This window comes from Phodopus roborovskii, unplaced genomic scaffold (genome assembly GCF_943737965.1).
Source record: "Phodopus roborovskii unplaced genomic scaffold, PHOROB, whole genome shotgun sequence".
Lineage (NCBI taxonomy): Eukaryota > Metazoa > Chordata > Mammalia > Rodentia > Cricetidae > Phodopus > Phodopus roborovskii.
The window spans coordinates 11120909-11134474 of NW_026126459.1; positions in this window are offsets into that span (position 1 = coordinate 11120909).

Here is a 13566-nt window from a genome sequence, read left to right on the forward strand (position 1 = left end):
GACATATTCTTTCTTCAGTTGTGTATATACCTAGATACCAATGAACCCTCCGGGCTCTCTAATAGATAGTCACTAACCCATGCTCACATGGTCAGCCCTGGCTAAACTCAGTGTGGTCACAATGAATATGGAAAAATGGCTTGTACAGTGGATGGGTGACTCAAGCCAGCAGGAATAAAAGTCCTGAATGGCAAGGTTTCAAGAGAAAAGCAAGGATGAGGAATAAAGGAGGGGAGAAATAAAGAAGACAATAGAAATGGCTGGGAACAGGTCTTGTGTAAGTGGATGATATATGCTAAGCCAGTTTATAAAGTGTAGCATTTTATCTACTACTTGTAGGAGGAAAATGGCCAAGATCAGCAGAGAGCAAAATTGGACAATGTTGGCAAAGACAACACAGGATACCACAGACATAGCTGCCTCAGGACTCATATCCACAGCCCAAGAGGAAGAGTCAGGTCCCCAGAAGTTTCAGCTTTGCCTGCTTCAAGGCAATAGCTCCAGCCCCAAACCAACCTTACCAAGTCTATTGTGAGGAAACAGAACTTAAGTTCCTTTGTCATTTTATCAGGCCCTCTGAGAAAACCTCACATTGGTCTGGTTCCCAGCAGAAGGATAATAAGTAGTGTGAGGGAGATAAGGGAGGATGGAAAGTGGCAATAAGCAAAATGCAGTGTGTGTGTGTGTGTGTTTGACTGTGTATGAAATTGTCAAACACACACACACACACAAATTTCTTGAAATATTTTTAAAAATCCAGGCCCTGGGAAGTACAGGAACAAGTATCTCAGACTGAGTCTTCAACAACATTTCTAAGAGGAAGAATGAAGTTGTGAAACAAAACAACAGACATGCACACCAATCCCAGGCACAGCTGCCTTCATAGGTACGTGGTCTTGAGCTCAGAGATGCAAGCATGTAGGTTGCTAGAATCACTTGCAAATGCTCATAAAATGCAGACACCAACAGTTTACTTGATGATAGTAAAGAGTGGTGGTTGTAATATTCAGAATGGAGCTAGAATATTATGAGTTAATCCACTGGGAACTCTATTCAAAGAAAAATTCATGTTTCTGAATGATGTCCTTAAAGAGAAAATCATATTCTCTTTAGGATTTTGCTTCAAAAATAACCACACAGGATGGGGTAGGTGGGTGGAGGCACAGCAAAAACAGGCCTGGCTGCTGATCTTTAGTGTGAATGCTGAGGGAGTGCAGGGAGTTCATGATCCAATTCTCCTGTTTCGCATATGTTTGAACTTTCCAATCATACAACTACAAGCAAAAGCATAGTTCTTTGGAAGACCTTGATCTCCACACACCCCATATCTTCCTTGTTCCATGGAGTGGGCCCTCCCTTAACTTCTCAGACCCTCTGTTTCTTCCTTTGTGAAGGAGAGATCCAACAGTTAATCATATTGGAGAACATTTAATTTAGCATATAAATCAAGGTTTGCAGAGCCATGTGGTACTCTACAGATATCCAGCTCGGTATGCAGGACTTCCACAGATAACTTCATGAAATGGCCTCAGTCAGCTAAGCAGTCTGTAGTATAATCAGAGGAGTCCTCTAGCCTGTTCCCACACATAAGAGGGCTTCAGATGACAAACCAAGGATGGAGATTGCTGTGTCAGGGGGCATTTGCAAACATAACTTTTCTAGTGACTACCAAACTGTCAGTCTTTGTGTCTGGACATTTGTGACATTATCTTCCTATCTGTTGCAGTGTGAGTCTTATTTTTAATTAACTTTTGCTTCTCTCTTAATTTGATTTCTATTACTATGATAAAGACCAAGGCACATAGAAACTTGAATTAGAAAAGGTTTACTTCATTTTACAGTTTACAGTCCATCATGAAAGGAAGCCAGGGAAGGAGCTCAAGGCAGGAAGTGAATCAGGGGCCAGGGAGGAATGTTGCTCACTGACTTGCTCCCATAGCTTGCTTAGCTTGTTTTCTTACAGTACCTAGGATTGGTGCTTTGCAGGGGTGGAATTATTCATTCAGGGCCCTCCACATCAATCAGTAAAGGAGAAAAGTCCCACAGGTTTGCCTATGGGTCAATCTGTTGGAAAAATTTTCTTCAGTTCAGGTTCCTTCTTCTCAGAAGACCCAGATCTCTTGCCCATTCAGCTTGCCTGTCCTCAAATGGCCTGTCACAGTCTGGGTCGACATTTTTTTCTTATTTTCTCACAGGGAAACCCAAAGGCCCTTGCAGATGCACTTTGTATATTTTACTGTCATGCAAGTCTCCCCTCCCCCCGCCCCCCCACATCCTTAGTCTGGTGTCTTTTCTGAAAGAGAATTTAATTTCTGGTCAGGTTTCCTCACGCTATCACTTTCACCTTGACTGTGCTTTCCAAGATTTGGTTGAAAAAAAAAAACTGTCTCCCTCTGACTATCACATATTCACACTGTATATTGCACATACTATATCTAGTTGATCCAAAGAATCTTCTTGCTGATTAGTTGTAAGCTTCATGCAGGGTAAAGTTTCAAATATATCCCTTTGAAATGTTCTTTATTCTTGAGAATTCTGTACTGGTACACAGAATTGCCCAAATTCCCAAATATTGTCTATAAATGTTTGTTTTAATTTAAATGGACTTGGTTATATAAAATAATAAATAAAAAATTTAAATGAAAATAAAACAAAGGGAACATATACAAAACAAAACAAGCCCATGAAGACAGTTTGTGTTGCCTAAGTGTTTCCAAGCATGAGGCCTGCTCTGGGATGTGGTTGATAAACTCTGTCATTCCACTGCAGAAAATCAACTTTCCCTCCCCAGCAGTTGTCAGTTGCAACTTCTTCTCCATTCTGTCTGGTTTGAATTTGTACAGGTGTTATACATATTGCCATAGTCTCTGTGTGTTCCTACGTGCATAGCCTTGAGTCTGGAAGACTGATCCAGTGGAGCCATCCACCATCTCTGCCTCTTAACAACATTTCTGACTTTTCTTCTTCACAGACCCCTGAGCTTTAAGGAAAGTGATGGAGGAGTTTGATGAAGACACCCTTTTTTTAGGGCTGAGTGCTCCAAAATCTTAGTCTCTACACACTGTCCAGTTATAGGTCTTTGAGTTTAATTCCCATTTACTCTAGGAAGCTTCTCTGATGAGGGTTGAACAATATTCTGCTCTGTTGCTACAGTAGTATGCCAATAGGAGTCTTTTTATTGTCCTTTAGCCAAATAATAGTAGTCAATTTTCTCTTAGGTCTATGACCTACATAGTCTCAAATTCTTGGCCAATTTAGTGGTGTTGGGTGTGGGTTCCATCTCATGGGATGGGTCTTAAATCACTGAAAAGCAGTTGGTTAGCCTGCAAAGTGTGTGCTACTTTTGAACTAGTATTTTTTCAGGCAGGTCACTGTCATAGCTCTCAGTGTTCATAGCTGGGTTAGATTGATGATTGCCTTTTTCCTCTGGTAGTTTGTATGGCAACTTTTAGCCCTGTGAATGCTAGTCCATGGGGATTAAGTTTCCACCTGAACACCAGCTCAATTTGTTGTTGTTCTTCTTATTATTATTATTGGGTTGCAAATCTTTTTTTTAACCTATTAAGATTTAGGTCCCCAATTACAAGTTTCTCATAAATGTATTCTTTCATTGCGTCTTGTCTTTTTCACTTTGCCATCAAAATTTCCTGGGGAACAAATATGTTTCACTGTTATAAATTCTGAGTGTTCAACAGTCTTACATGGTATAATTTTGTGTCTTGTGAAAAGATCTATGAATGACAAAAATGTTCTCCACTTTTTAAACATGTTCTTTGGAGACTTTTAATTTATTGTTATTGACAGTCATCTCATCTATTCTTTGTCATTTGAATTTCCATAAACTTTAGAGCAGTGGTGGTTGTCAACCTTACTAATGCTATGACACTATGACACTGTTCCTCATGTGGTGATCCCCAGATGTAAAATTATTTTGTTGAAATTTCATAACTTTAATTTTCTACTGTTATGAATCATAATGTAAATATCTGACATGTGACCCCCATGTTGGGAAACACTGCTTTGGAGTCGTGTTGCTTGCTTTTTTTTTTTTTTTTTTGGTTTTTCTTCTTTCTGTGTATGTGTGGTGCTGGGGTTTGAACCCAGAATTTTTCACTCCTAGGTAAGTACTCTATACCAAGATACATCTCTAGACCTTCATTTTCTTGCTTTCTAAAAGAAAAAGATTCCCAATTTTGTAGCACTCTACTGAACGTTTCACTTAACCAAGGGATAATTCACACCTTAGTTTTGAACTGTAGGCTTTATTACTATCCATAGAGCAAGGCCAACAGATCAATAGCTGAGTATCATTGAGTAAGCAAAGCACTTTATGCATCTGCCCCAAGAGGAGAGGAAACAACAGTGGGAGGAGCTTGATCAGGAGCTTTGACTTATGGGAAAGGCAGTACAAACCAGTTAACCAGGAATGGTTATCTCCAGTTGTCTGGTCCCCAATCTGGGATGCTTAAGACAAAAGAATCTTGCTTCAGTGGGTGAAAGAAGTAGGTAAAGGAGGCGATAGTTGTATGGACAACAAACCAGTCTCTTATGTGAATGGGGCACTTTGGGTAGGATGGTTCCTCTAAGGTTGGTTGGCAAGGCCAATCTCTCCCCAGTCAATGAAACCCCAATACCCAGAACATCAAGAACATAGAAAATAAAAAACCAACACAAATTTTAAAAATGGTAATTATTTCAGACTATGAATGTGGGATTTTTTTTCATTTCCTCCCGTGTTTGAGAATGGCATGCATATTTCACACACAAGGCAGAAGAAGCACCTCTGTTCACATTGTATTTGCAGTCAGGAAGGGAGAATAAGCAGGAAGTGTGCCACAGTTATAAAATGTCAAGGCCACCCCAGTGACCCACTTCCTCCAGCAAAAGTATACATCTTAAAGGTCCCACAACCTTCCCAAACAGACCACCAGCTAAGGACCAAATGTGAGCACACAAACCTCTATAGGGCATCTCTCATTCAGACCACAACAGGTACAATCTGAGCAGAGCTTGTAAACATTCAGCATTCACTCTTTCATGGTGAGTGTGTAAAATTAAACTAAATATAACCTCTAAAATTTATTTTAGCCTCCCATCCTGCCAACTTGCTGAGTGTGATCATTAATCGGTGCAGCTTTCATCTCTAATTCAGTTCATGTTTTCTTCTGTCTTTCTGTACACAGTGTGCTTGCAGTATTTGTTTAATAACCTGGATTGCTGATCCTGTTTTCTTTTGTCTTATCAGTGTCTCTGCCTGGACTCCCATCCTGCTTTGTGACACAATGTGGCTTCTGCTGGTTATGGACACTGGTTTCAGGGTGTTGGCTGCAGGTGTTGGAACACTTTTAATATCTTACTTCATTTCAGCAGGCACTTAAGTTTTCTAGTATCAGTATCATTTTTTTATGTTTGATTTTAAGCTTTATTAGGATATTAGGAAGTAGATAAACTGCAGCAAATTCCTCCCATTGAGCACTGTATTTTTTTTTTTTTTTTTTTTTTGCATTTTGATGCTTTATTTCTAAGCCATGGTGGACTGCAATGGAAACAAACACATGACCACTGCCAAGAGTCTGAGGCTGTTTTTAAGACAGAGAAAGAACATGTACTTGGGAGTGTAAGGAGTGGGATCTGGAAGGGGCTGGGGGTTAGGAAAGAATATGATAAAAAATGCTGCATGAAAGTCTCAAAGAATAAATAAATTAAAAAAAAAATGAGTCCAATATCTTTGCTGTCCACTCTCTCTCCTCCTTCAAAGGCTCCTTTTAAGAGACCCAGGGTTCCTTCCATTGCCTTGGATGTGTATAGCACAGTATGGCCACTTCTCCTATCAAGGAGTGAAGAAATGGGAGGAGAGAGTGGGCTTTGCTCTCTGTGCTGTTTTGAGAAAGACTCATGTGGCTGCAACTGCTCCACAGCAGAGCATCCGGATCACATAGGGCAACTGGACCAAGTGGCATTGTAGCAGCTTTTAGTTAAGTCAGGCTGTACAGCTCAGGCCATGGACGTAGGAAGCCTATTAGACAATAGCTCCGTTTGACAGTATCTCTGATTGAAGCACTGTATTTTTAAGGAAGTTAAAACCTCAAATACTGTGTGATGCTTTGGGGACACAAACACTGTGATCACACACACACACACACACACACAAACACTGAATGTCTAGTAACTGTCAAGAAGATCGACACAGCATTTTGAATTCCTGATTATGTATTGTTATGATTGGTTGTTCAAGTTGATGTCGGGAAGTATTTCCAAATGTAGTGCCCCTTTAGACTAGTGAGGCTGCTGAACACACTGTGATCATCCCATTTTGCACTATTCTATACAGTTAAATGTTTCCTTTGAGTTTCATTTTGCATTTCTATTTTTATGATGTTTATTTTCATTAATTCTCATTATATAAATTAAAATTCTTTAATAAAATAAGGGAGGGCCTGAAAAAATTAAAAGGCCATTATATTTCATTGTTCTTGTTTATAAAACAATAACATGCATCTATCAATTTGATAGCATTGGGGAAAACACAGAAAACAGGTTTTTTTTAAATTTGGTTGTGAACTTACAGGTCACTAGGTATTTAAGAAGCTATTCTCTGGTTTTGATATATTTCCTCAACATGACAAAGGTGATGATCATAATGGTGGTGATGGTAGTGATGATAATGATGGTGGTGATGGTGCTATAATGGTGATGGTGATATTGATGATGGTTATAGTGATGATAGTAATGGTGAGGTTGATGATGGTGATAGTGATGATAGTAATGGTGATGACGGTGATGATGATGATGATGATGAATGATGGGGATGGTAATGATAATGGTGATGATGATAATGGTGATGATTTTGATGGTGAGGATGATATCAGTAATGATGATGATGGTGATGGTAATGATAGTGGTAATGGTGAGAATGATTTGTAATGCTGGAGATGAAATTTAGGGTCTTACTTATATGAAACAAGCAATCTACAACTGATCTGTGGTCTCAGACTTTCTGTATCTTTTTTATATTTTGAAGTAGAAATAGAATTTCACTTAGTTATTCAGGATCACCTTGAATTTGTGTTGTAGCTCATGCAGGAATTATGCTTCAGCCTTCTGTAGATAGGATTGGCAGGGCCCTGTTCTACTATAATTGTTTTTGAATGATATTTTGGGGGAGTAGAAGTTAATCTTATCAGTAATAGGAAAATCTCTGGTCTTGCTGCAATGACTGAAAGGGAAGTAAAGATTACTCTTAGTGCTGGTTGGTGGGGATTGTGAGGCTCACACATAGGGTTGGGGGAATGATGTGGTATACAAATGGAATCTGTAAGTATATTCACTAATGCCCAAAATACAGACATGTAGGTGTTCAGTACCTGGAAGACACTCAATAGTTCTGACATGCTCTCGAGCCATGTACATGAGATTTGTGGCAGCCCTGTTCACTACAGCCCCACACAGCTGATAGTTCTGTGTTCCATCAACTGAGGGATATATAGAAACCATAACAGACTCATGTAGTGCAATTTAATTCAGGAAGAGTAGTACATGTTAAACAGTAAAGTTCAAGGGTATTTTCAGAATAACAGGAATGAAAAGAACCATCCCAATATACAAGGGAGAAAAACAGGGGGGAAAATCATAACCAGGATAATCACAGTGTCTGGGGTCATATCAAAGGTCACTGTGGTGGCTGGAATCAGGTGCAACATTGAAATGATATCTCTGGGCTTGAGTTGGTACCCGAGAACTTGGCCATCATATGTTTCTGAGAATCATGGGGCTCTGAACATTGCAATATGAATGCCAAAAGATGGGACAATGCCTGGTATGCCCCTGATCACCCTCAACAGAACTACATCTGGGTAGATAATGCTCATGAGGGTGGCTGAATCAAGTAAAAGGCCAGCTAGATTTATCCAATCAATCTTTTGGTTGTTGGTTAATGCCAGGGACTTGGGAGATAGCTTAATTTGGAAATAAGCTACCTTGCAAGCATGAGTACTACAGTTTGGATCTCCATAACACACATAAAGTTGGATGCAGTGAGGTAGGTGTGGTGGTGTACATCTGTAATTCCATTCCTACAACAATATGAAAAATAGAGACAAGAGAATTCCTGAAAGCTCATGGGCCACCCAGCCTAGACAAGAAGAGACACTTTCTCAATCAAGATGGAAAGTGAGTACTGAGACCTGAGATAGTTCTCTGACATCCATATGCATGCTATGGTATACTTGTGTTCTCTCTCTCTCTTCTTCTTCTCTCTCTCTCTCTCTCACATGCACACACTTTCACACCAACTAAGATTAAACATAATAAACTATCAAAGAGTTAGAATTCTGGGATGCCAGTTCAGTGGTAAGGACATTGTCGCTAGGTCTTGGTTTCACTGTAGGGACCAGGATAGTGAAGCTGTCCTGGTTGGGCTTTTTGGGATGTTTGTCTAGTGTCTATAGTTTCAAACCAATCAAATTATGAAAAGGGGGATGAGGATGTGTGATGGGAGATGTCATTCTGTATATGTTTCTCATACTGGTTAATAATAAAGCACTGTTGGCCAATAGGAAAGGAAGATAGGAGGGACTAGGAGACAAGGAGGAAATAGGAAGTAGGAAGGAGGAGTCAAGATGGAGAGTCTGGAGAAAGCAGTATGCCGCCGGCTCCCGGGTAAGAGAAATACATAGATCAGCAGAAATGGGTTAATAATTAAGACAGAGCTAGCCGATAAGAAACTAGTAACTGGCCAACAATATAATATCTAATACAGAGTCTCAGTGTGTTATTTGGGGCTGGCTTGGTGGCGGAACAAGAGCAGGTGGCGGGCAGAAAAACCGTACGCCTTACAAATGGTGTACTGCTTGCCTAATATGCATGGAGGATTTGGCACACATAAACAAGGCATGGTGGTACACACCTGTAATGACTCAGTAAGTGAAGGTAGGCAAATAAAGAATTAAAATCAATCTGGGATACATAAGAAGTGGCTGCAACAGCAAAATGTTAACCCAGGAATCCTGACTCAAGGTCCATGGGCTGTCCTGCCCAAGGAAGCAGAACTTCTCACACTATGATCCTGGGTATAAGTAGCTCCCCTTCTCTTCCACATGGTCTCAGAAAAAGCACCCCTGGTGTCCTGCTTAGAGATATCTCATCATCTAAAAGGTCTCCAAAAGAGTATTGCTGGTGTCCGGTGGAGAAGCTCCTATTATTAGGGACTCCCTTTTGGTATCAATACAATGGAGAAGTGATGGTCAGTCTCAACTAGGGACTTGACAGGATGTATAATGACCTGGAAGCAAATCTCTGAGCTTGTTTGTAAGGAGCTATCTAGATTAGGTTAACTGAGGTGGAAGTACCCATCTCAAATATAGGTGGTACCATTCTGAAGGTGAGAGTCCCAGACTAGACAGAAACAAGAAAGCCAACTGAGCACCAACGTTCATTACTCTCTGCCTTCTGACTGGGGATACCATGTGACCAGTGGACTCAGGCTCCTGCCACCATGTTGTCTTTGCCATGGATTCTATCCCTTGAAATTCTAAGCCTGAATAAGCCTTCCCTTTTTAAAGTGGCCATTGTCAGGAATTTTGTTTGAGCAAGGAGAATGGTAACTGATAGAGTTCTCATGTGCATGGGAGAGCAACCCAAGCCAGTCCAAGGCTGGGCAGAGACTAGCAGGCCTGGTAGGCTAATAAGAGGAAGTCCTTGTCTGTGTGACCACCTGTGTCCCGTCTGTCTACTCTCCACTATGTTCTCCTCTGAACAAGGCCTAGACAGTCTGGCCTCTGCCCTTATTTCCTGTACTGTATCTCTGCCATCATTCATTGCAGAGAGGCTGGAACTTTCAGAGACATCTCCCTATAGCCTGACTGTGAAGAAGAAATGTTAGATGGCCAAGAGGCAATTAAGTATGAGACAACTTCATTGATTCGTACTTTAAGCTTTTGATTCACCTACACCTCAATTTGAATTCCTTCCCATAAACCCTACCAATTGCCCAATGCAAAGCAATGGTTAGAGAGCTCCAGGGACCAGAGCTGGAAATGACAGCAAATGGCTTCAAAAGCAGTGTGTATGTACCCTGTCCAGTTTTTCTCCACAGAGGCCTGAAGTCATTAAACATGCTCTTATGAATATAGCTTAATATTGATCAACAGTGGGGTTAAGGGGGATGTTGAACCTTGAGGGACTGAGAACTGAGAGATGGACTCAATGATTTTCTTCCTGGTGGATCATTAAAGAGATCTCTGTCATCATGCAATTTTCCAGACAGTTGGATCAATGATGTCAACTCTGACCCAAGGGTCTGAGTGATGACTCAGGTTTGGAAGTTCTGTATTAATGGATAGAGGAGACAGTCACGTCCTCCCTAATGGATAGTTATAGAAGCACCCAACGTGACCCACAGGAAATTACTCACTAGACTGTTCCCGAAGACAAAAGCAATCGCCTGTCTTCTCCTCCTGGGATCTCACTTATTTTAACTGCCACTGCACATCAAAAATGTATTTTCTGCGGCGAAAGGCAGCGCGTTGAGGTCATCTGAGCTGCATTTCTGTCTGAGGTGTTGTCAGTGATGGAGAATTCCAGCAAGCTACAGAGATGTCTGTGTATCTCAAGATACTATGCAAGAAGCCCAGTCCGACAGCATCTTCTCCTCTCTCACAGGAATGGTGGAGACTTGGAGTCGCAGTGTAGCCTTACCTCAGTATCTCACACAATACCTCTCAATGACGCTTGGTGTCTTACTTTTGGTGTGCCCTGCACCTACCTACCCATGCTTGTCTTCCACCCTGGCAAATCCCTTTCTATTCTCAGCATAGTAGATGTCAACCCAAGTGCATGTTGAAGCCCTCCTCCCTGAAAACAAGTCCCCAGTGTGACGATAGGTACATGCAGGCCATACCACACTATCACATTTTATCAGCTCTGCCTGTAAACCCAGAGATGTTCCAAGGTTGCTTGTGATTCTCCTAGGAAGACTTGAATCGGAGTTTGTGGTGCTGTCCTTCACCACTTGACTTGAGGTCCCTACAACCTCATATTCTCTGTTCCTTGTTTACATAGAAAGTCTTTTCCATTTGGGATGGGCAATTCCTGTCACCATCTTCCCAGATATGCATTTGCTCTTTCCCAATCCAGCTGGGAACTCCAACTATGTAAACCCGCCAACCAATGGTCATGGGGTCAAAGTGTGCAGCATGCCATTCAAATGGTCACACAAACTCCCGCTGTCTGTTTTTCTGGAGTGTTAGAGTATGCCTTTTTACTGTTCCCTTTGCAGTGAACACAACAAGTTAGGCAGAACGATAGGAGAAGCTCAGCCAGAGAGACAACTGTGTGTCTTGCTTGTTTTGGGGTAAACCTGGCTCCAGCACAGTCAGTACAGTGTTCAAAGGTCAACCTATCACACATCAAGTTTCCTTGGCTCTCCTGCTGTTGTTCTCTGTGCCTTCCCTGATGGAGGACTGGATGCTGTGGGTTTTGCTTCCTCATGGGCTAAGGAGATTCTCCCGGCTCAGCACTGGCTTAGGTGGAGGTTCTTAACCTATTTACACCATGATGGCCTCAGTTTTTGACACCCAGATTATGGAGTTATAAAAATTCCACCCAGCTTAATTATGACCCAGCCCTTTCCAGGCCCCCTCCTCAGTCAATCTGTGTAGGATGTTGCGGATTTAGTCTTGGCAAGAAACATGCTGAACCTGTGCATTAAGACTCTGACACTCTCTTAGTATCTGAACACTTTGAGCCAGTTCCCCATCCTCCACCAGCCCCAAGAAGTATCTGATCACCCTGGCCTGCCATCAGTAACAGACCCATAGTGTTGGCTTAGCACAAATTGCTTCCCCTCTCAGTAATCTCCAATTTGCTGAGACCCTCACTCCTGCACCTTAACTACAAGTCTCTTGCTCATACCCCTTGCTGCTTCATCTCTTTCCCTCTCTGCAATATTCCATTGCAGTAATTCCTGTTCTCACCATTACAGTGGTCTGAACACTTTTCTTGGCTCTACTTTTCACAGCCAGTTGCCACCTTTTCCTTTAACTAAGTGTCCTTAGCTGTAAACACCTTGACCTAGGTGGTACAACACAGAGAAGAGATCCTGATTTATTTACCCTGTGCCCATTGAGGTATGCCTTTGACCTGCTTGAGCTGCCAGCCTGGTCATCCACTCCGCAAGCAGGGATTTCTTCTCTCCATAACCTTCACATTGTATTGTGATGGCTGGTGAACTAATTTTCCTTCACATCAGTAGTAGCATGATGAGCTCTGCATCTCAGTCACTGATCATGCCACTTGGTATGATGGCTACTCTTAGTTGTCAACTTCACTTGGTTAGAAAAAAGGAACCTTAATTAAGGAATTGCCCCTATAGTAACTGGCCTCTGGCCATATCTGTGTGGAACTTTCTGGATTTCGATGATTAATGACTATGACCAAGGAAACTTTAGAAGAAAAAGAGCTTAAGGTTAGGGTTCCAGAGGGTTAGAGTCTGTGACAGTAGAACACACACATGATGACAAACAGCTGAGAGCTCACATCTTGATCCACAAGCAGGAGGCAAGAGAACACACTGGAAATGGTATAAGGTTTTGAGTACTTAAAGCCAGCCCCCACCAGTATCATACTTCCTCCAGCAAGGCCACACCTGCTAATCCTCACTCAAACCAGCTGAGAACCTTTGGTCCCCTAATCTGCTTTTTCCTAAACTGGCAGCCATATTTCTGTTCCCAAAGGCACAGCTTTTTTCCACCCCTGCACCTGCTGACATCTGCATGTCTTCCACCCATGCTATCCAGTCTGCCAGGGCCAAATGCCACTGAGTCAAATCTCAGATACTATCTCTGCTGAGTCCTTGCCCTTACCAAGAAGACCTTTCTTGTGCCCCTACCTTTGCCAGTGGCAGGCCCATCCACTCCACATTGAGGGTCTCCTTGAGTCCTGTCACATAGTTATTTCTCCCATAAAACCATCACTCACTAGGTAGTGGCCCTGTGTCATATTATCACCCCTGCTCCCCCTTAACTGTCCCTGATGAAGGGAGATACAGATGGGTTCAGCTAATGTCCACTGCTTGACCAGTTTCCACCAGAAATCTGGTTTCTTAGCTAATGAAGCTTCTAGTCTGAAAAATATCCCAAAAGAAGAGCTGCACATCACAGTGATAGGCAGATATAGGCAACTCTATGAATATTTGCTGCATTTAATGGAATTGAATTTCCTAAAGGCTGAACATTTCCTCCATCAAATATCCAATATGTCTTAACCATGAGCGATAGATAATTGAGTATCCCATCACTCAGCATTTGTGGCCAAAGATAGACAGTTTGTTAAGGAACAAAGGCACGCTGGGAGGAGGTCTCCTGAAAGATGCTTTGAAGAGCTCATTAGCTCCCTCCCTTGGAAAGGGTCTTGCTTGATAGCAAATGAAGGGAGATGGATGCAGCTGCCCTCACAGAGGATTTACTGTGTGCTTTGAATTGTTTGTGAGAGCACACTTGTTTTTCCCTTCTCCTTAGGGGAGAACATGGTTCTCAGAAGTAGACATCCACCTACCTCAGAGTATAAGCT